The following is a 13685-nucleotide window of genomic DNA, read 5'->3' as shown; positions in this document are numbered from 1 at the left end:
TTGAATGTTTGGACGGCTGTGTACTTGGTTTGGGGCAATCAATACTGTGATTGATTGACTTAGGAACATTTCATACTCTTTAAAGTATCAAAAGTTCCCAAGTCAATCAATTAGAGAGGTACTGAAACCAACCACACAGCCGCTAGGGGCAAGTGCAGCTGGCTTATTGAATGTCGTATGCTATTAAAAGAGTTAGGCAAAAATTGCAGAAATTCAAGTATGTATGCAAAAATTTAAGTGCGAAAATTGAAGCAAATTGAACAAACCGACTCAGTCGACAAACTTCATTAATTCAAAACCGGCCAAAAAGCCAGGTAATATTGTCAGCCGAATCTGATATACATCCGGAAAAAGACAAAGATAAAGATTGTTAACCCGACTCCTCAGTCGGTAAATACAGAAATACACAGCTCACAGGCCAGAGAAAATAAAAAATGGCATACTGCTGCAGAATAATACAGGGATGGCTGAATTACGGCTGCTGAACCTGCTCCGGCTGGTCTTGGCCAGCAGTGAGGTCGGTTTCATTCTGCTCAGGGAGGACTCCAGTTGGGACCTGATCAGCTTGGTCCTCCCCCTCCTCTTCTTCTCCATCCGAAAACTCAAAGCCTTGATCCAAGGCCCACTTTTTAAAGGGAGGTGGGGCCTGCTCCTTCATGACTTTGGCATCATACACCGCTGTGGCGTAATCGTACCTCAATTTGAAATACTCGAAGTCCACAGCCGGGTGGTGAAGTTTCCAGGCAAGCTTCAGGCGGGCTTCAGTGACCCGCTCGTTCTCTGCCACCAGCAGGCTTTGCTCCTTGGAGAGCTCTTCTTGATGATTGTTCCTCATTTGAACAATCTCCAGCCTAAGCCGGCTGGCATCCTCCCTCAGCTAAGCATTCTCCTTGTCCGCCTCCCCTAACGCCGCAAGGTCAGATTTGGCGTTCTTTAACTCCAACTCAAGGTTGGAGGCCTTGGCGTTGGCGGCGTCAGCTACAGGCGTCAGACTCTTTACCAACTCCTCCTGTTTCAACTCCACTAATTTAATTTCTATATCACACATTATTTTACTATATTCAGCAGAGTTGAGAGCTTCAGTGGCCCTTTGATTAGCATCGTTTACCTCGTCTTGTTTCCGCCTAAAAGGGGCCCTTAGCCCATCTACCCTTAGCATTGCCTAAAGGGATGCAGACAGCAAGTTAAGCACTTGAATGTAAAAAGAAAAGAATGAAGTTTGAATTGAACTATGAGTTACCTAAGCCAGCAAGCCCTGGATCTGGTCAAAGTCCACTACCTGCAGATCAGGCACTGAGATTTTCTCTGATCGAGTCAGAAACCTAACCATCCTCTTGGAAAACGCCTGGACATCAAGCGGCTCTGAGGTAGCATCAGCACCAAAAGAAGTACTTGGTGAGAAAGCAGCAAAGGCGATATCCATTTTCTGCCAGCTGTTGATCGAACCTCCAGAGGGGCTGACTCGAGTCTTGACTCGCATGTAGTCAAGCGGCCAAGGGAGTTCAATACGAGTCTTACCTTGGGTCTTAGGCTAAGAAGACTCTCCCCCTTCAGCTGTTGCAGCACCGACTGCATCATTGGGTGGCTCGCCACCCTTTGATGTCGTAGAGGCATCTGGCAGTTTCCCAGAAGCGCGCTCCGAGCTCTCGCTTAGAGCCTTCAGCACAGCCGGGCTTTTACCCCCGGTTGTAGGGTGATCTGGGTTGGCTGAAGGGTTTGATTGTGAAGAATTCTTCTTCATTGTCTTAGCCGGGTTCTTTGTCAACTCATCCCCCGGCCGTTTGAACAACTTGGTAATGGAGCGTGAAATGGATCTATTCCCACTCTGCAAATGAAGAAAAAGGGTTACATCCAGCGAATAATTAAGTTAAAATAAAAAGTTAGTAAGCATAGCAGGCGGCTTTACCCCGCTCTTCTTAGATTCCTTGGCCTCCAAGGCGGCCTTCTTCTCCAGCAGTTGCTCCTTTCTCAGCAGGGCAGCAGGCTTAGCAGGCATCTTATTTGGGTCCACCATGTTCAGCTCTTCTTCTGCAAAAAAGCAAGAAATCAGTTGGTTAAATAAACCAATAAAACGGTTAGTGCGTCAATAGAGACGGTAGAATTGCCGGATGTATAGTGAACATGGTGCTAAGACCGCAGGCGGAAAGGAAGGCGTCATCCTTTAAAAAATCCAGATGGGGTATCTAGTTCTTAGGAACAATTATATGGGTCCCATCCTCAAGGGGCTCAGCCATAGTTTCAAAAAAACCGGGCACCATTATTTGCTCGTAAGCCCTAGACGGAATGCGAGGAAGGGCGCACTTCTTTCCAAGTAAATCCGCGTCTTAATTGTACAGGCGTAAGAACCGATTGTGTCCCAACTTGGGCGAGGAGATCAAGTAAAACTTCTCCTTCCAGCCGGTCCACTTGGACGGTTTGTCCAAGGTCATCAGATATTGCGGATGGGTGGTCAATGTGTACCATGCCCCATACCCGCTTGGCGCCCTGCTCATATAGTGCATATGAGCAAAGGCTGTAATACTTGGCTTGGTATTTTGAAACTTGCAGGCGGCGGTGTAGCTTAATATATTTATCCATGAATTTGGGGTGAGTTGCCAGACGCCTAACTCGTACCCCTTCAAAATCTTTTTAATCCCCCTGTGGAAAGGGAAACGGAGACCGGCTCTAATCACGGCCTCATAGTAGCTGAAACAATTATCTGCGTTTTCGATGTCATCTTTCCAAGCAATCGTTGCCTCCACAAGCGGGACCTCTATCCGCCAGCCTTCCCCTATGGGATGTGCATCTATGAACGCTCAAAAGCTACCTCTCAAGATAGTAATGTCCTTGGGAAGCATGCCCGTTTCTAAAGGATCCGGCAAGGCTGGCCCCCTAGGCGACTGCTGATAGTCAGCCGCAACATCTCTTTGATCAAAGCCCGACGCTTCTGATCCGGATCGTTCAGCGGCCTCTCCACCGCCTGACTCCTCTTCATCTGAGCCTTAGGAAGAGGCAGCATCCTCATCGCCTGACTCCCTTAAGATTGTGTCACTTGGGGTGGAAGGGGTGCTACCCGGAGAAGAACTTGCTTGCTCCTCCGATCCCTCGTACTCCTCATCCGGAGTAACTTCATCGGCGGGCACTTCCCGAGCACGCCGCCTCCTAGGCTTGGTAGCCGTCTGCTTGACTCTAGCCATTGTGTCTTGCATAGATACAGAAACGGAGGGATTCGGGGATGAGAAAAGCAGGTCCAAATGTCCAGAAAGAGCACACCGGTTCTAGACTCATCCATACCAAGAGGCCGGCTGAAGGACCTAGGCAGTGTCGTGTGTGTCGATGGAGAGTCCATTTCTATTTTGGAAGTCTATGTACACAAACGGAAAAAGTATAAAAAGATGGAAGAGGGTAGAGGCGGTTACCTTTATCTTAAACTCTGAAAATCTGAAAACAGCCTCAGACGGTGACCGGATGTATTCTTCTAAAACGCAAACGGAAGCTTCAAATACTCGCTTTTTCTCTCTCTAAGAAGTAAAAGCAAGTCAAACAAGTGAGGGGAAAAAGGGGGGGTAAATCCCTATTTATAAAGGGGTAAAACAGGGGGCATCCCCGTCATACCCCAGAAGATGAATAGTCTTTTTACTGTTCACCACTCCCAGAAAGACGTGTGTCACAGGCGCCACGTGGCCTGCCACGTGACCCCTGTGAGGGGCAAATGTTTAAGGTAAAAATACCCTAAACACGTGGTCAAATCAGAGAGGGACACGTGTCAAGCCTGGACAGGCCCACATGGGCCACTCACCAGCTGACACGTGTCAACCTCAGATATCAGTTGAAATTGCGGCCTTTAAGGCCCAATTCTCAAGAAAGCCACAAAATGATGCAACCTACCAAATCTAGGTCAGAGTGACCTAAGAGAGAGCACATTTTCCAACGACCCTATAAATAGGGATATATCCCCCATTTTGGGAGACATTCAATCATTTATGACACTACCCTACATTCTCTCACATTAGAGAAACCACCTGATCTCGGAATCCGAGAACATCTCTCTTTATTTTCCGCACCTTTTCGTATTCTCCAACGTGTTCTAACTTGATCGTCGGAGGGAGAGCTCCAACCACCAGGAGTCTCCGTTATTTTGCGAGTACAAGCGTCACCCGACCAGTCTTCGAGCTGTAACTCTCCCGAGGGACAAAAACACCCAAAACAGTGGCAAATCTAGCATTTTATATAAGTGGGTTCAAATTAAGTCAAAATTAAATACATTGTATTATAATTAATTACAAATTAACAAATTACATGGAACTATGTACATATTAAATAACACATTATTGGCCCATATTGTAGGCGTCATTTGAAGTGCGCCTACCTTAAGCATGTTGTGAATATGCTTGGCACTCATAGGAAGTGGGAATTGACGTATACGATTAGGGACAAATAAAGTAGGGACCCGTTAACAAGTTTTTATGGAACTTGTAAACCGTTCACGGATCATAAAAGGCAACCACGAATAAAGGGACAACGATAGGCAACAACGATTGACCCGTGAAAGTTACACCTCATTCATAATCCATGAGATTACTAACTCCATATGGTTCGGAACCACGAAAGGATGATCGGGGATGATGGTACGAAGTGAGTCATGGAGTCACATTCGCCCGTATTGGCCTCTACTCGATTCTTATAGTGAAAAGTATTCCCTGCGATCTCAAAGGCATGCAAACAAAGATTCAATTCGCTCCAAACTATAATTATGCTAAATTGGTTGAATATTAATGCAACATATAATTCTAAAATATTTGTGATCACTTAATTAAACAACAAGATTAAAAAGGAACCTAAGCCGCTCGTCCAAATTATCTTATTAGGCGTGATTTTCAATTACATATTCCCTTTAACATGCAATATGGTGATCAATAAATATATAATAGAATAAACATTGATATTGGAAGCAATTTAACAATAAATTGTTAGTTAAATCAAATATAAATTAACCTAATCATAATACTGGCAATATAAAAATAAAGTAAGTAATTAAAATAATTAATTACTCAAATTACGCGCGTTCCTTAAAATTGCTACATCATGAATAAATTGTTAGTAACTTTAATAAAAATATAAATCAAATTGAAATTAAATTAAATTAAAAGTAGAGTTGATTTGATCCAAACCCTCAGTTAATTATACCTTTCACACTTTGGTTTGAGGACGGAACCTTGGGTTAAGTATGGACTCCTTGGAGTGCTTAAGAAAAGAATGATGAATATAAATTTAAGGCTTAGAGTATGAGAGAGAGAGAGAGAGAAGAGAATGATTTTTTTGGTGTAGAAGAGAGGAAGAGAGAATGATTTGGTGCCCCGAACTGCAGAAAGGAGGGGGTATTTATAGAGGAAATGAGTAAGGGATCACACGAAACCCTAGAAAAGATAAAAACCCTAATTTGGGGCACTGTAACACTGTTAGTGTCTACCGTGACACGGTATGTTACACCGTGGCGCGGTGTAGAATCTGCCCTAAAATGATAAAACGCGTGCAGTTGTGTACGTGGATAAAACACGGAAATTTCCCGTGTCACGGTATGTGACACGACAAAGAATGTCGCGACGCGGCAATGTCCACCGTGGCGCGGCACGTGGCGCCGTGTCACGGTGTACGGGTTTTCCAAATTTGCGTCCAAATTCATAAACGCGTGAGAAAACTCGGAAAATACACGAAAAAAGCCCCGTGACACGGTGAAGAATACCGTGTCACGGCAACAGGCACCGTGACGCGGCATTTTAACTGCTACGCGGTAATTCCAGTTTTTTATGCGTTTTTAAAACTATGATAATTTTTGATCCGTAACTCGGAATAAGGCGTATAATATATCATTGGAAAGCTTATCAAGTATAATTTCCAATCCAATTAGAATCAGGTCAAAATCATTTGTAAATTTTAAGATATGGTCGTTTTAGTGAAAGGCTGTCAGTTTTGGGCCGAGTTTAGTATTTTGCTCATATCTTTTTCGTTTTAAATCGGAATTGGGCTTATGATATATCGTTGGAAAGCTTATTGAAAGGCCTATCCAACCAAATAATAATTGGATCAAAATTATGGGGCCACAAAATCAGTTTCTCTCGACTTTGTGATGTGGACATGAAAAGTGAAAAATAAGTTATGGTTCAGCAAAATGGGCTAAGAATTGAGTTGGTTTATGAAATGTATTGAATGGAAACATGGATTAAGCACTCCAAAGGTTAAATACTCAACCCGACCAATAATAGCGGTGAAAAGTTGTTCATCATCGGGTTTGATTTTGGGGAGACATTTGTAGGTGTCTACACATATAATTATAGGTATTAAAAGACTAATCATAATTTTATATCATTTTTCTCATATTACTAGTACAAAACTAACCATAAGTAACACCCAAACAATGTTATATAAAATGGTAAAAGTGTTATTATAGACAATAGGTAACACTTTAATGGGTGATACATCCGCCCATATTACCTAAGGTTTTATGTAACACTTTGGGTAACGTATGATGATAATTTTAAAAGTAATACTATAAACCCTCTTAGGTAACACTTTTTTATATTATTAGTATCATTTTCAAGTGTTACTTTTTATTTCTTATGTAACACTTACTTATCTTTAGTAACATTTTTCAATCATATAGTAACACATCATCAGACATTATGTATCACTTTTGTGAACTAAGGTGACACTATGTATTAATAGGTAACATTTTTCAATCATCTTTTGATATATAGTATCACTATATTCGACATTATGTATCACTTTTTGCAAATCAATGTAACACCTTGTTAATTAATAGGTAACATATTATTATTATTATTATTATTATTATTATTATTATTATTATTATTATGATTACAATATTCGACTTTTTTTTTCAAGAATATAAAAATAATATTAACATAAACAACTATAAATGTGAAATTAACAAATACGATAAGACAATAATTTGAATTAAAAAAATTTCATATTTTCTTACAAAAATTCATAAAAATCTAATTATCCAAAAAAAAAAGGTCAACTTCAGCCTCTAGACCACAAAAATCTTAAAAATAAAAATAAAAAAATAGCAGTGAGCATAGTTCTAAAGAGACAGCAAACGAATGCCTACATATTTCTTGTGGCATCGTTACTTGCTACTCCAATCCTTCATCTTGATTGATTTGATCCTATATATGTGTGAAAGCATCATATATCAGCACCCTGAAAAATCATTAAAAGTATTCATGATTTTTATTGAACCACAATCTGAGTCACAATATGGCAAGAATCATAGTATCATATTGTTACTGCAAACTCAAGCAAATGAAGAATCATCAGGATAATCTGTCCAATTCCATCAGAGTAAATAACTCAATATGTGTAGAAGTAAAAACTAATGAAATCAACATCTTTAAAGGCCAATAGTAAAGTTACAGAACCAATGGAACCAGCGAGCTAGAGCTAACAACAATTTAAATTTCGCATAGAAGGATTAAAAAAACATGTAAGACTGAAAAATAAAGTTAAAGGTTAATTCCTTATTATTATTATTGTATTAGAATATATGTAGTCTGAAGTTAGATTATTAGGTAGTTTATGTTAATTTATGTTGCCTAGGCTACTATGGTCTGTAACAAAAAGGCCATGTATTCCTTGGTAAGTGAATTAAAAGATCAAAAAATACAAAACAAAACAAAAAAAAAAAAAAAAAAAAAGTAAAACCAACTCATAGATGAATCAAAAGAACTCGAAAAGCAAAAAATGAAATCATAAAATTCTGATAATTCATAATAGAAGAAAACCAACAAACATAAGAACATGGCTATCATCGGTACAGATTATTTGAAAATTGTAGCTCTAAATAGCAGAGTCTGTCCTTACAATAAACTTCCACAGGACAAAAACTTTTGGTTTTTTTTTTTTTTTTTTTGAATGGAAACTTTTGGTTATAACTCATGAACTCATACTAAAGACATCAAAACCTTTTGTTCATATGTTATACTCAAGACATCATAATAATTGTGGAATGAGTGGTGCACCATATATTTATTAGTGTTCTATATATGTGTATGTCTAATAAAAATTTGGTAATTGAGCAACTCTGGAATACTCCTAAGTCCTGATCAAAGATTAAAATCTTTCAGGATAATCTTTCAAGTGCTTTTGAGACATCACTCTTTCAAACAACCATATAACATGATCAGACCTAAGGAAATTCTTCCTAGTAAAGTGTAACAACAATGATAAAGAGCCGGATAAACACAATGTTTGAATTGAAATAAAATAGTTTATCAGGAGGTACATTAAGTACAGTACAGACGACGCTTATTCTTTCGGAATTCTAGTAAAAATATGGCTATCATTGGATTGTAGCTTAGATGACACCAACCAAGGCCAACCTCAATAATCCATCGAGGCTTATATGTAAGAATAGGAATAATCATGACATTTCTAGAATTTATGAAATTGAAATAAATAAATAAAATATCAAATGATCAATAAGTCATACTCTTTTTATTCTTCTTTTTGGTTAGATATATGAAACTAGAAAAAGTTGTAGTGAATGAATAACAATAATTCACCACCGCAACTGCATCTGTCATTGTATCCTCTATGCATCAACTCTAAGAAGCTCAAATTCTTACTGGAAATAAAATAAACATTATGGAAAATTTAGATCTTAAAATTCATAGATCACTGAAAACCAGAAATCAATTCAAAAATATCAATAATTAAACATCGAAGTTAATTATAAATCCAAGAGAAAACCCAAAAACAATCACTTATATTAGAATTTCATATATGCAGTTATAGGTATCATCAAAGTACCTCGATCTGACCCAATTTCTTCTATTATCTACCATCAACCAATTGCAAATCAAATCAAAAATATCAATAATTAAACATTGAAGTTAATTATAAACTATTGATTAGAGGTAAAAATAATGTAATAATAAATCATGGAATCCCTTGCCACTGATGGCTATTCAACTCAAAGTCCTACAACAATAATCAAAAGATTAATAAAGCACAAAAATCATGCTAGAATTCCCAAAAAAATCAAAGCAATCTATCGTTTATTAATCATACTAAACTTAGGCCTTTTTGCAGCTTCATTCATAAGAGAAGACCATTCTTGGGACATTCCTCTAGCTTTGACATGCCTATCTTCAGATTAAGAATAATTAAACAATCAAGCACCCAATTCAGTAAATTATGAACTATAGTTAATGAAACCCAGAAAAAGTAGAGGGAAATGGAGATTACATTTTGAAGAATTAGAACAATTTAATAAGTAATTTCCAAAATCAAAACAAATTAAAGAATTTCCAACAATTTGCGCATTAATATCCAAATTCTAAGAAGAATTTATAGGATTTGGTTGTGAAAATTATATTCTATTCAGATTAAGAAAGATTATTATAGAAAAATTTTACCAGAAAAGCTTGAAGACGAAAACCCCATGTGCATTTGGCGATTCCTCAATGCTCGTTCCAAATCAGGAATTGAACATACGCAAAATTTAATCGAAAAAGTTAAATACTCGATTAAAGGTTTTCCAGGAACAAGAAACAATCATAATTACTATTATAAGAATGTTAATCACACAACATTGGATCTTAGAAGGGAGATTAAACATGTCAATTCACTAATTTAATCGTTCAAAATTCCAACTACAAACAATTCTCTTCTTTCCCTCTGATTATATATGCCCCATAAATTCAACACATTCCATAAAAAATAAACCCCAAAAAAATCAACAAAAATCCACAAAAAAGAGGAACAAAAATTACCAGGATTTTTGTTAACCTAAATTAAGGATAAACCCTAAATCGACTAAACTAACAACTAAATTAACGACAAACATTAGATAGGAGAGTAGTTTAATCAGTATCAATTATCCGAACCCAAAATTGACGAAAATTACATTAACGAGACCTAGATTGTGAAATCAAAAATTAAATCTTACCTCATGAGCCACTACAATGGAGCAGAAAAAGCTTGGAAATCAAAAATTAATTATGAACCATCGCCTTGACACTAGATCTTGCTAGAGTATCTCTAACGCTGCTCCTCTTCCTCCAAAGCTTTCTCTCGCAACCTTCAATCACAATCAGAGGAGTGAGAAAAAAGATACTCCCTCCGTTTCCCTCCGTTTCACAATGTTAGTCTCACTTAAATCTTTTAAATGTTCTAAATTTCTCTATATATATAAGAATAAACATAGTCAAATGAGATCTAGTTTTATTCGTCTCGATGAATACATTATTATAATCTAATTTTTATAATTTTTGGTGAAGTGAGATTAAAGATATTTGCTATTAAAGATTTACATCGATATATAAAAATGCGACTAACATTATAAAACGGTAGTAAAGTAAAAGGGGGCAAACTGAATCAAGAACGATTTTAGCGAACAAGAAATGGGGGAAAAGAACAAAGAGTAGAAACGTCAGTAATAAACCACTTTGTGGGGCAAATTCGTCTCAACGTTCAACACGGTAAATAGAGAATTTCTTAAATTGCATTATTAGGGAGGGATTATAGTGATAATATAAGGTAACATCTCCTAGTGTTACCCTAAAATGTTACTTACTAGATGTACTGTTTGTTTGAATTTTATAAAATATATTTTTTTATTTATTTGTTAAAATTTGTTATATATTTAGATAAAATTCCTAATATCAAAAGATAATATTTTATATTTAATTAATTTAAACTTAAAAATATCATTCGCCAATTTTTCTTGCGTGGCATTTGAATTAATTAATTTCAAAAGAAATTAATAATCTCTTATTTAATTGGCTACAACTAAAATTTATAATCTTACATGGCGTGCTAAGAAAATTAAATCCTACGTGGCTCTTTAAAAACATCGGGAAAAAACTCCCCTTTATATATATATATATATATATATATATATATATATATATATATATATATATATATATATATATATATAAATCTCCCGCCATTGGAGAGTTTTCCGAAGAAAAATAATGAGAGAGAAAGTAGAGAGAGAAAAGGAGAGATTTCAAAGCATACAAAGAGAGCAGCTTCGAAACCCCCGAAGAAGAAGAAAGAGAGACGTGGTAGAATGACAAAATTTGAATTATAAAAGAAACAGATTAAATAAACTAAATCTCATGCGATGCACGGTTTGTTTGAATTTTTTAAAAAAAAAATTATACATATATATATTTATGTGCTAAAATTTGTTATATATTTAGATAAAATTTCTAATATCAAAAGATAATATTTTATATTTAATTAATTTAAACTGAAAAATCTCATTCGTCAATTTTGCTTACGTGTCATTTAAATTATTTAATTCTAAAAGAAATTAATAATCTCATATTTAATTGGCTACCACTAAAATTTATTATTCTACATGGCACGCTGAAAAAATAAAATCCTACGTGGCTCTCTAAAAACTTGGGAAAAAACTCCCCTTTATATATATATATTAGATTTTAAAAGTGATACTTTATAATGTTACTTATGGTAAAAGTGTTACATTGAGTGTTATATTCTTAAAAAATGTTACCAAAATGTTACTTATAAATATAATAATTTTGCATTTAAAAAATATTACCGAAATGTGTTACATAAAGTCAATTTTGTACTTAGTGTTATATAATTCTATGTTAAATAATTATATATTATCTTTTAAATATTTGTAATAAGAATTTTTTTTACAAAATAAGTGGGGGTATTTGACCCATTACATTGAACATAAATCCGCCCCTAATTATGAATACGAAGTTTAGCCTTTTCTTTATTCAGTAAATACTCACATATGTGAATAGCTGGAGAATCTGAAACATCTTCTGTTCCTTCCTTGAAAGCGAACCCAAGAATAACAATAGTGGCTCATTTAAGAGATATCATTGTATCGAGCATCCTTTTACAAATTGCTCTTTTCTCTTTTTATTAACTTTGATGAACATCTTGAACAAAGTAGCAATTTCCTTATGATTATACTCCTCAGCCATGTATGCCATATAAGCTATATCCCTTTGAAGAGCCAGCCCACCTACCGCAACGTTTGGATCCAAAAATCCATTTCTCAATCTGTGATCTCCACTAACAACTTGGAATATGTCATTGACATTTATCATTAAGTCATCAGCAAACGTTGACCCAATATTTGCTAGAGAACCTAAACAGCCCAATAGTGCATTACTAAAAATTTTAGCAAAATCCAAAGCTCTAACGTTTCCAATCTCCACTCTATTAGGCACAAAATGATAGAGTTGATGCATGAAACCAGGATCAGCATTGTGGGACCTCCTTCCAAATACAACTCTTTGGGGCTGTAACAACGTTTGAAATGCTAAACCTTAACTAAAAAACTTAGGATTTGCAAAAACTTGATGTTGATGTTGATATTGACCTGGAGGCTGCTGGAGCAAACTAAGGATATTGTTCCTCACCTCAAATAGTATAGAAGATTTGTCAAGAATGCACTTGGCTTCGTTAGCATTATCCCTGATGAGTTTAACCATTCTTTTCCCCTTATCAAGTTCAATTCTTCCCTTCTCCCCAAATACTCTCCTTCTTGGTTCTCATCTCAATAGCTACAAAAATCAAAGTAGCTTGTTGTATTGCTGCAAGTATATTATTATAAAAAAATAGATTCAAATTCCGATGTTGTGCAACAGGTTCCTCCAATTGAGGTTCTCTAAAAGGCAAGGGATGATCTTGATTCCAACGAGCAATCAATTTATCATCTTCATCCACTACTGTGAAAATTTTTGTTGGATACCAATGAGCAAGTGCCAACATGGTGAAGGCTTCTAATCACTTCGCTTCGATACAACATATATGTTGAAACAGATCAAAATCTGCCATGTTTTCTTTGATACTGTATACATATAAGCAATTAGTCTTAAAAAATAAAACGAATGTAACCAATCCCAGTCAAATTATAATTTATAAGGAAAACAATATACAGTAATATTCAGCAGCAATTAAAATAGAAAAGAACAAGGAAAACAGATGAAGCTATTGTAATTCTGTTAAGCAATAGACAGCAAAACCTCCTACCACTCAGTTTATCAGATAATTAATGCTTAAGGAAATAACAGCATAACAGCAGTGCAGAGCTTCCCGGAACATAGATCAAGAAGGAAAAAAAACATAGCTACCCTCGATCAACATCGTTCATTTAAATGGCTTCCTAGACTCTAAGAAACAATAGCCAACAACACATCCAATTCCATAAGCTCATAATATAAGCTCCTGCAAGCTTGTAATATCATCAAAATCCTGCAAGCATCACCTTTAGTTTCTTGTGCTGCATTTCTCACCCCTTTAGCTTACGACGCATCACAATTATTCTCTTTGTCTTTGGTTAAAAATAATTTACACGAAGAACAGCTAAGTGCAATCTAAAGCCACAAGTTCACAAATTGATTATGGAATTACAAACTGTAAACACCAAATTGTGTCTCCCCAAAAACCAAATCTCTATTTAAATTAATTGTTTGATTTAATATTTTTCTTGAAGTTATTAACGTGTGTATTATTTTGATAGAAAAAGATACGAGGCAACAAAGTAAGTAGTTTCATTGCTCTATATCTTTAAAAAGCATATTGAGATTATTTTAATTCGTAGTATCATGATAGGATGTTTTTTTATTGCTTTCTAGTATCATGCTTAGGTTGCTTCCTATTTCTTCTCTTATATTAGTATCATG

General features: G+C 36.0%; 1 long non-coding RNA gene and 1 pseudogene across 2 annotated transcripts; both read right to left on the bottom strand.

Annotated features, from left to right (window-relative positions):
- Positions 1 to 6924: 6924 nt before the first annotated feature.
- Positions 6925 to 10137, bottom strand: LOC145587782 (uncharacterized). Of its 2 annotated transcripts, none has more exons than XR_014101431.1 (2): positions 9420 to 10137; positions 6925 to 7203 (listed from the first exon to the last, which is right to left on the bottom strand). It is a non-coding gene; the product is annotated as an uncharacterized LOC145587782 (long non-coding RNA). The 2 variants fall into 2 exon arrangements; XR_014101432.1 differs by having other exon boundaries at positions 9953 to 10137.
- A 1593-nt stretch (positions 10138 to 11730) lies between these two features.
- Positions 11731 to 13146, bottom strand: LOC145588820 (uncharacterized; annotated as a pseudogene).
- Between the last annotated feature and the right edge of the window lie 539 nt (positions 13147 to 13685).

This window comes from Chenopodium album, chromosome 17 (genome assembly GCF_948465745.1).
Source record: "Chenopodium album chromosome 17, dcCheAlbu1.1, whole genome shotgun sequence".
In the NCBI taxonomy this organism is placed as follows: domain Eukaryota; kingdom Viridiplantae; phylum Streptophyta; class Magnoliopsida; order Caryophyllales; family Amaranthaceae; genus Chenopodium; species Chenopodium album.
This window is presented reverse-complemented; position numbering and strand designations above follow the sequence as displayed.